The 9456-nt window shown below is 37.6% G+C and overlaps 1 long non-coding RNA gene across 22 annotated transcripts in view; it reads left to right on the top strand.

Moving 5' to 3' along the window:
- The window catches only part of LOC103690870 (uncharacterized), a 64606-nt gene extending 57441 nt beyond the window's left edge, over positions 1–7165 (top strand). For all 22 annotated transcript variants that reach the window (XR_010061270.1, XR_005498464.2, XR_010061281.1 and 19 more), the window contains one exon: positions 753–7165. This is a non-coding gene — a long non-coding RNA (uncharacterized LOC103690870). The remainder of the gene's footprint in view (positions 1–752) is intronic.
- Positions 7166–9456: the final 2291 nt, after the last annotated feature.

Below are 9456 nucleotides of genomic sequence, written 5' to 3'. Positions count from 1 at the left end.
GTAAGTGGCTTTCGTGACTTCTACCAAATTGTCTGATATGTCTTTTGTCTAAAATTCCTTCCATAAAAGCTTGGCTATACTGCACAAATCAGGGAGAATACTAATCTTGATGTGAAAATACAAGCTAACTGCCAGGTCAAAGAGAACTAGAACAAACCCATCTGCTCCATTAGCTTCTTCTCGTATTCCCACTGCAACATTTCAATGCCAGTCTAGCTCTAGCTCTCAGAAAAGGGGATGGGGGTTCCAAGGATGGGCATTTTCACAAGTACTCCAAATATTATGCACTCCAAAACATGTGGAATGTTAACCACAGCCTACTTGGAGCTATTGGCAATTAGCTGCTGGGAGAAAGGATAGTTTTCTTTAAGATTGGAGCCACAGGTAAGTTGAGCAGAGTACAGTGGAAGACCTCAGATCCAAAACCATTGGAGCAGCATAAACTGGTCTTGAGGGGCTTTTTGAAAAGATACAAAGTTAGGTGGATAGAAAAGGAGTGAATGGGAAGAGTTGGGGGAGGAGGGGTAAAAGTTATCAAAAAGTCTCAAAGAACTAGTAAAAACCCTGAATATGTAAATCATGTATCCGAAAGACTGGTATTTCTAGAAGTTTGACTATTGATGGAACTGCTTGTTAAGAGAGATGGTCCTGTTTATTACCTAGTATGTGGGAGGATATTTGCTCAGTCGCAATGCAATAATTATTTATGACTTCCAGCTGCCATCTCCTAACACTTGTCTTGTTTCTGTCAGATGTTTCTAACCAGAACTGTCACCTGGTAGTTCTGTCAAGAGGAGCAGCCAGTCAACGTGCCACCACATTCCAGCAACTTACCTAGGAGCTGACCACAAACCAAAGTTCCAAGATCACCTGGACACAAAGAATCACCTCCTCATATTTCTGTAAATGCTAGTTTAGCTGTACTTGTAATCCACACTATTTGGGAGGCTGAGGTAGGAGAAGTACTTAAGTCAAAGAACTGAGTTGACCATCCTGAACAACATAATGTGACCCTATCTCAACCCAACAAAACATCAGGAGAGAAATCCACAGACTTTCTAGTGATCTTGCTGAGAAAACAGTTTTTATTGTTAACTGTTAAGGGATAATGCCATTAATATTTTAAATTGATGCTATTTTGTTATTTAAGCCACAAAAATATTCATTCTGAACAACACACTTTCTTGGCTGATCTTTTGGAATGGGTGAGGTACTTGTATGCACACACGTGATTAGATAGTATTTATGGCATTTTAGACTGCTACTGTTATTTGTAGTGTAATGATGGTGTGTTACATAATTTTTACATTTTTCCCTAAGTAATGTAGGATTGGTAGATTGGAATTTATAGATAAGATGGTGGATTAGATGCTGCATGTGAGTCAGTGGATAAAAAAATGTGAAGATAAAAACATAATAAATCCTATTTATAGATAAGAGAAACTAAGAGAAGTAAAGAAAAATAAGGCAAAGTCAGCATTTCTCCACAATGAACCAGGCCCACAAGAAATCAGCTGTAGTATTATTCCTGCTGACTGGCATCATCTGTAGCTGCCAGCAGTGTATTCTCAAAAGTTACACCATGAGAGCCCAAGACGGCCATTCTGGACTGTGTAAATACAACTGGATGATGGTTAAGAATCTATACACAAAACAGGTTGCAGCATTGTAGGTGTTAGAGTGAGTAGCAGAAATGTGATTGGAAAACATGAAGTTGAAGATCACTACATATTATTAAAGGGAACACTGCTCTGCTGAATATGCTGGAAGGTTCTGTGAGACAGATCAAAATGGGTGTGCTTCCAGCCCTTATCACAATGGGGCTGTGTTCTAGGATAAAAGATCAATAGGGACACATTGTAGGCCTGCCTTCCTCCTTCAGCAACTTTGGATCCTCAGGCTGTTTGAATCTGTCGGCCTGAATTCACAGACACAAGCCTAGCATAACTGTCCTCTGAGAGGCTGACTGAAACAGATGCAAAGACCTACAGCCAAACATTAGACTAAGCTCAGGAAGTCTTGGGGAAGAGTTGAGGGAAGGATGGACAAATCAGGAGGGGATAGATACTCCACAAGAAGACCAACAGTGTCAACTAACTTAGACTCTTGGTGGCTTCCAGAGACTGAACCACTAACCAAAGAGCATACACAGGTTAGACTTAGGCCTCCTGAACATATTTAACAGATGTGGTCTTCGTGTGGTCCCCTCACAACTACAGCAGGGTCTTTCCCTGACTTTGTTGCTTGCCTGTGGATCCTGCTCCCCTAACTGGGCTGCCTTGTCTGGCCTCAGTGGGAGAGATTGTACATAGTCCTGCAGTGACTCGATGTGCCTGGGTTGGTACCCAGGGGTCCTCCCTCTAGTCCTGCAGTGACTTGATGTGCCTGGGTTGGTACCCAGGGGGTCCTCCCTCTAGTCCTGAAGTGACTTGATGTGCCTGGGTTGGTACCCAGGGGGTCCTCCCTCTTCTCAGAGGAGAAGGGGAATGGGGTCTAGGGTCATATGAGGGGGAACTGAGAGGAGGAGAGGGGGAACTGAGAGGAGGAGGGGTCTACTGTTGGGATATAAAGTGAATAAATAACCTAATGGAAGGAAAATATTGTTAACATTTATGTACCAAATATCAGGTACAATTGGTAGGAGATTTCAGTACTCTCATCTTTAGGCACTTATTTCAAACTAAAAGTTAACAAAGCAGCAGCATAAGTAAATAATATGAAAGAGAAATACCATTTAACAGATGCAGAATATTCTGTCCAGTAAACAAGGAATGCAATTATTCCCAGCAGCACATGGGTCCTTGTTTAGAGCTATTTACATTATGGGACACAAAGCAAAATCAAAGTAATAACATTTCAGCAGATAATAGTAGAATAAAGGAAGCAACATAAATAGTATAAAATATATTTTTGAGTAAACAGTGGGTCATTGAGGAAATCAAGGAAGAAAGTTCTTGAAATCTTATAAATAAATGAAAAGTATGACACACCAAAGCTATGGTGTACAAAAAGGTCATTCATAAGAAGGATTATAATTATAAGTGCTTACATTAAAAAATCAATGGGATCACAATAACCCAATATATACTTCAAACAACCTAATTATACACCTTAAGGTTCTAAAAAAAACTAGAAGGAAAACTCACAGGACATGAATGACAAGAAGTAGAGATAATAAAACATAGGAAATCAAACAAAAAGTTAGTTATTTGAAAAGGTGGAGCAAATCTTAAAGAAAAATAGATAATATCCAAATTAAAAATACAAATGAAAAGAAAGCTATTATGAAAGAAAGGCTCTTATGAAATCCAGAGGGACATTAGGGAATACTTTGAAAGCTTATAGTCTAAAAAGCTAGAAAACTGGGGCCAGGGATGTAGCTCAGTGGTAGAGGGTTTGTCTGGCATGCTCAAAGTCGTGGATTTGATTCCTAGTATTTTTAACACAACAAAATTTTACAAAACTTTAAAAAAATGGACATATTACTAAACTCATGTAACCCGCTAACACAAATTCAAAAAGACAAGAATAATTTCAAGAAATGTAAAATAAGCAGTGATATCGAAATCTTCACACATAGAAAAGTCAGGGGTTGGATGGATTCACTACTGAATTCTAACAAATCATTAAGGGAGTCTAACATGAATAATTCTTAAACAACTTTCGTAAAATAGAAATGGAGGAGACAGAATTAAACTTATTCTGTGAAGCTGGTATTATCTTGATGCCACAATTTCCCTGGTGAGCAGATGTAAAAAACAAAAATCTCAAAATACTTGTAAACTAAACTCAAGAACACGCTAAGAAGAACATATACGACCACCTAATTGGTTTCATACTAAGGATGCAAGTTTGGTTTAAAGCATGCAAATTAGTTAATGTAATGCACTATATTAATAGACTTAAGAATCACACGATAATTTCCTTAGACCCAGAAAAGCCATTTCAAAGTTTAACATGTGTTCATGATAAAAAGTCATGAATCTAGTAATCAAAGGAACATATTTCAACTTTTAAAAAAGACTACATACGACAAACCAATAGTTAGCATTCTATTAAATGGAGACAAACCAAGACCATTTACTCTAAAATCTGGAGTAATACAGTGCCTACTTTTACCACTCTTATAGAATAGAGTGTTTGAAGCTTTACAGCAAAAATACAAGAGAAAAATGTATATAAATAGGAAAAGAAGTCAAATCATTATTTGCAAATGACATGAGCTTCTACTTAAAACGCCCTCCACACCACAACCAAAGATTCTTAGATCTGACACTTTCAGCACTCTTTGTTAGAATATAAAATGATGTAGTTACTGTAGAAAATATTTTGGTGATTCCTTAAAAATATTTGTAAAAATTATATAATCTAGCAATTCTATTTGTGAATATTTACCCAGGAAGATTGAAAACAGGATCTTCAAGAGAAATCTGTATATCTCTAGTCATAAAAGCTTTTATTTACAACAGTAAAAAGGTAGAAGTATGTATGAGTGGAAGAATAGATAAATGAGGCATAATTATATAGTAGTGTCTTATTTACCCTTTCGAAAGGAGGGATAACTTACAGCTGCTGTATGTGGATAAACTTTGCAGATACTGTGGTAAAAGAAATAAGCCCACCAAAAAATGATTTAGTGAATGACTTCACTAAGACAAATATCTGAAGTATCAAATTCATAGAAAAAGATATTAATAGAATAGTGGTCACCAGGGTGTCTTAATCACTGTTTTACTGCTATGAAGAAATACCAGGACCAAGGCAACTCTTATAAAGGAAAACATTTAATTGAGGCTGGCTTACAGTTTCAAAGATTCAGTCCATTATCAGCATGTAAAAAGCTTTGCAGCATGTAAGCAGTCATGGTGTTGGAGAGGAGCTGAGAGTTCTACATCTAGATCTGAAGGTGGCAGAAAGTCAGAAAGAAACTTGACCTGGTTTAAGTCCTTGAAACTCCAAAGCCCACCTCCTCCCCCATCCCCAGTTAGATATACTTCCTCCAACAAGGCCACACATACTCAAAAAGGGCACACTTAATCTCTCTCAAGTAGTGCCACTGCCTAATGAACAAGCATTTAAAAATATGAACATATGGGGGTGTTCTTATCCAAAGCATCACAGTCATGGTGATGGATAAAAGAATTTTTGTTGATTTTGTCACTCTCTTCCTCTTCATTTTTCTCATTGTTGTTCTTGATTTTTTTATGGACAATAGAGATTACTTTTGCAACATGAAAACATTCTATAGATCAATTTCCCACAGTGTGAATATATTTATTATGCCTATACATTTTTAAATGTTACAGATGTTTTCTATACACACACATTGCATTTGTCACATACCCTAAAATTGAAGTCACTAGAAAAACTAATTAAAAATAAAATTATATTGTTGGGTGACTTTTCTTGGAGGATATAAAGAAATGCCAATTTATCCCACATAAGGTATCACGTATACACTAAAATCCTGACTCCACCTAAGCTCCAAGTGGTGCATCAGGAAATTGATTGAAGTTACTTATAAGAACATGGGTAACTGGGCAGCTATATCATCAACCAAGTTCAACCTCAGTGAGTGGCCACTGCATGGATGGTTTGGGCAGCTGATTCACTGAATAATCCTACTCCAGCATGTGTGACCACTCACAGAAGATGCCTAACTAGAGTTCTAGCTTTAGTCATCCTCCCCCTTCTATATTCTCTAGAACTTCCTAAGACCACATATAGGTGAGAGGTCGGGAGTAGTGGATAATGATAGTGGATTCCTTCTAAGAGTTAGTGTTAATGGTCCAATTATAATTTTTATTAACCCAGCTATTAACAGTTTAATTTGCTTATTTTGTTACTATGACTGCAGAGATAAGCCATTCTATAGGTCATCACAGCGATCTAGGCTTCATGATGGTGACAATCATGTTACACGTGTAGAAAAGAACTCTACTACAGCACAGTACTGTATTGAGATGTAATTAACAACTAGAGTGTTCCATTTTCTTCATACTACTGTGGATATAAACCAGGGCCTCACCAATGCTAAGCCATCAGTTGCCACTGAGCCACAGCCAGATCTTAATATAATATTTTGATACACATGTCCTTTATGAAATAATGTAGCCAAGCTAACTAACATATGCATCACTTCACATACTTTCTATCTGGGGTAAGGAAAAATTAAGAAACTTACTTTAGGTAAAATGGTAAAAATAAAAGTGAATAATTGTAAAATATATTCTATATAAATATTAGCTAGACTGGAGTTTAAGAAAAATATACTTAGTTTAAATTATTTAAAAATTATAAAGAATATTATAGATTGATAAAAGTGAAGTCCATCAAAATATACAGGAATTGTAAACATATATACACACCATAAAACCCCAGAGGAATAAATAAATGAAATAAACAGAACTGAGGGGAGAGAAAGATCAGTCTACATTTACTTTTATCCATTTTTTAAATTCATAGAGCTAGAAAGAAGATAAATAAGGAAAAGGCAACTCCAGACATCCATCCGGCATGTAGCACATACACCATATACCACAAAGAATATACAATTTTCTCAACTGCACATAGAACATTATTCAGAACAGATTGCATGTTAGAACAAAAGAGAAAAAATAAGTTAAAATATCCTAAAAAAAGTATGTTTACTAAAACTACAAGCCTAGATATCAGCAACGTTACCAGTCTCTTTCTGGATACCATTAGCTCCTTGGTTCTTGTGATGAGATTCACAGAGAGAATTCAGGTAAGATGCACAGAGCACAGTGTAGAAGAGGAGCAGTTTATTCTAAGGTGGAAAAAGCTCTCAAAGAATCAGAGTAGATGGCCAAAGAGCACATTGCAGAGCAGAGTACATTCCCAAAGGGGTGAAAGTAGGGGTAGAAAGGGGCAGTGGTAGGAGAGAGTCCAGTATCAAGAGGTGAGTATAGTCAGTGACCAACGGGGGCATTTCAAAGGAGAGTGGAGTCTCAACAGGTAATAGACAGGCTTTATACTATTTCTATAGTGTCAAAAATGAGATTCAATTGCATTAATTCTTAGAGGAAGGATCACTGGTATGTTGTTTTCTGGCACTGTTTCTGGAAAGATTTGGACAAACATCCACATATGATATATGCCAAATCAATAGTAGACCAAATTAAAGATACTTCCAAAAGTCAAATTTGGTGAACTAATGAATTGTATTGGGGTTACTTATAGAAGCAGAGATGACACAAAGCTTGCTGTATCACCAAAGACCACCAAAGCATGGATGACAGCTCACTAAAGTTGGAAATCTGAAATGCACTGGACAACTTGAAGATAGCTCCACAATTTGTACAGTGTTATTTTTCAGGAGGTTCAGCTGCTTTAAGAGTGTATTCAATCAGTTATTACTGCTTATATATGCTTGGGGAGGCAGGGGCCTAATTTATCTGTTCAGTTACAGGGACTTCCTGAGATTTTTGTGTTGTTTACTTTGGTCTTAATCAGCTTTCCTGTAGGTCTAATGTTTCTTCTAGGTAGAATGTTTCCTGCCCCCTTTAGAATATCTTTACTCTTAATGAAATTCCCTCCAAGATATAACATTTGAACTCAGAGGAAATTGCTACATAATCCATGTCCATATTTGTATATCATAAAGGCTCCTGTTAAATAATAATCTTAAAATATTTAGAGTTCTAGAAGCTAGGTTTAGATGTTATCCATTAATCACTTTGTAAACCCTTTGGGATGTCACATGTCCTTCTAGGACCAAAGGTATCACTCAGGTCTCATATTTCTGACTTAAAACATAGACTGTGTCGTTTATTAGCAGACTAGAATGTAGAAAAGGGTACCTATAAGGTGTTTTAAAAGAATTAAAGCTAGGAGCTGAATGAAGGTTTATATGTTTACATGGACTCTAAATAGGATTATTGGTAGCATTTGCCCTCCAGGTAAGATGAGTCTCCTGACAAAGCTTTTTAATGGATGATAGTAGGGTCTGAATAACACATTTACTTATCCAGAGGACTTAAGTCTATAAGCAGAGTGAAGATAATAACTAAGTCCCCATTACTTAGCTATAGGGTGAGTGTTCTATAATAGAAATAGAAAAATGGTAACCATCACTTCGAAGAGATCTATGGAGGTCAGACTGAAGGATAATCTTCTGAAAATCAATCTGCACTATTCTTGAATTGTTAACTAGGGAAACATTTATAAAAAGCAGCATGAACTCCATCTTCATCAGTTAAGAGTTAATCTAAAGCTAGCTTGTGGTCTAATATAATATTGGATGATGATTAATTGGTGGTGGTTAGAACTTGAACAGCTTCTCAATGAAGGAAGCTAAAATGACCATGTTTTTAGTAAAAAAAACTTTGGGTATCTTTATTTTTTTCTTTTTTTTCAGTTTTTTTTAATTTATTTAATACTTAATAATAATTCTTTGGTTTCCGGGCAGACACCCCCGTCCCCCCTCCCCTTCCTTATGGGTGTTCCCCTCCCAACCCTCCCCCCAATGCCGCCCTCCCCCCAACAGTCTAGTTCACTGGGGGTTCAGTCTTAGCAGGACCCAGGGCTTCCCCTTCCACTGGTGCTCTTACTAGGATATTCATTGCTACCTATGAGGTCAGAGTCCAGGGTCAGTCCATGTATAGTCTTTAGGTAGTGGCTTAGTCCCTGGAAGCTCTGGTTGCTTGGCATTGTTGTACATATGGGGTCACGAGCCCCTTCAAGCTCTTCCAGTTCTTTCTCTGATTCCTTCAACGGGGGTCCTATTCTCAGTTCAGTGGTTTGCTGCTGGCATTCGCCTCTGTATTTGCTGTATTCTGGCTGTGTCTCTCAGGAGCGATCTACATCCGGCTCCTGTCGGTCTGCACTTCTTTGCTTCACCCATCTAGTCTAATTGGGTTGCTGTATATGTATGGGCCACATGTGGGGCAGGCTCTGAATGGGAGTTCCTTCAGTCTCTGTTTTAATCTTTGCCTCTCTCTTCCCTGCCAAGGGTATTCTTGTTCCCCTTTTAGAGGAGGAGTGAAGCATTCACATTTTGATCATCCGTCTAGAGTTTCATTTGTTCTAGGCATCTAGGGTAATTCAAGCATTTGGGCTAATAGCCACTTATCAGTGAGTGCATACCATGTATGTCTTTCTGTGATTGGGTTAGCTCACTCAGGATGATATTTTCCAGTTCCAACCATTTGCCTACGAACTTCATAAAGCCGTTGTTTTTGATAGCTGAGTAATATTCCATTGTGTAGATGTACCACATTTTCTGTATCCATTCCTCTGTTGAAGGGCATCTGGGTTCTTTCCAGCTTCTGGCCATTATAAATAAGGCTGCGATGAACATAGTGGAGCACGTGTCTTTTTTATATGTTGGGACATATTTTGGGTATATGCCCAAGAGAGGTATAGCTGGATCCTCAGGCAGTTCAATGTCCAATTTTCTGAGGAACCTCCAGACTGATTTCCAGAATGGTTTTA

Source organism: Rattus norvegicus, chromosome X (assembly GCF_036323735.1).
Source record: "Rattus norvegicus strain BN/NHsdMcwi chromosome X, GRCr8, whole genome shotgun sequence".
Lineage (NCBI taxonomy): Eukaryota > Metazoa > Chordata > Mammalia > Rodentia > Muridae > Rattus > Rattus norvegicus.
Note: the sequence above shows the minus strand (reverse complement) of the source record. Positions and strands in the feature narration are given on the sequence as shown.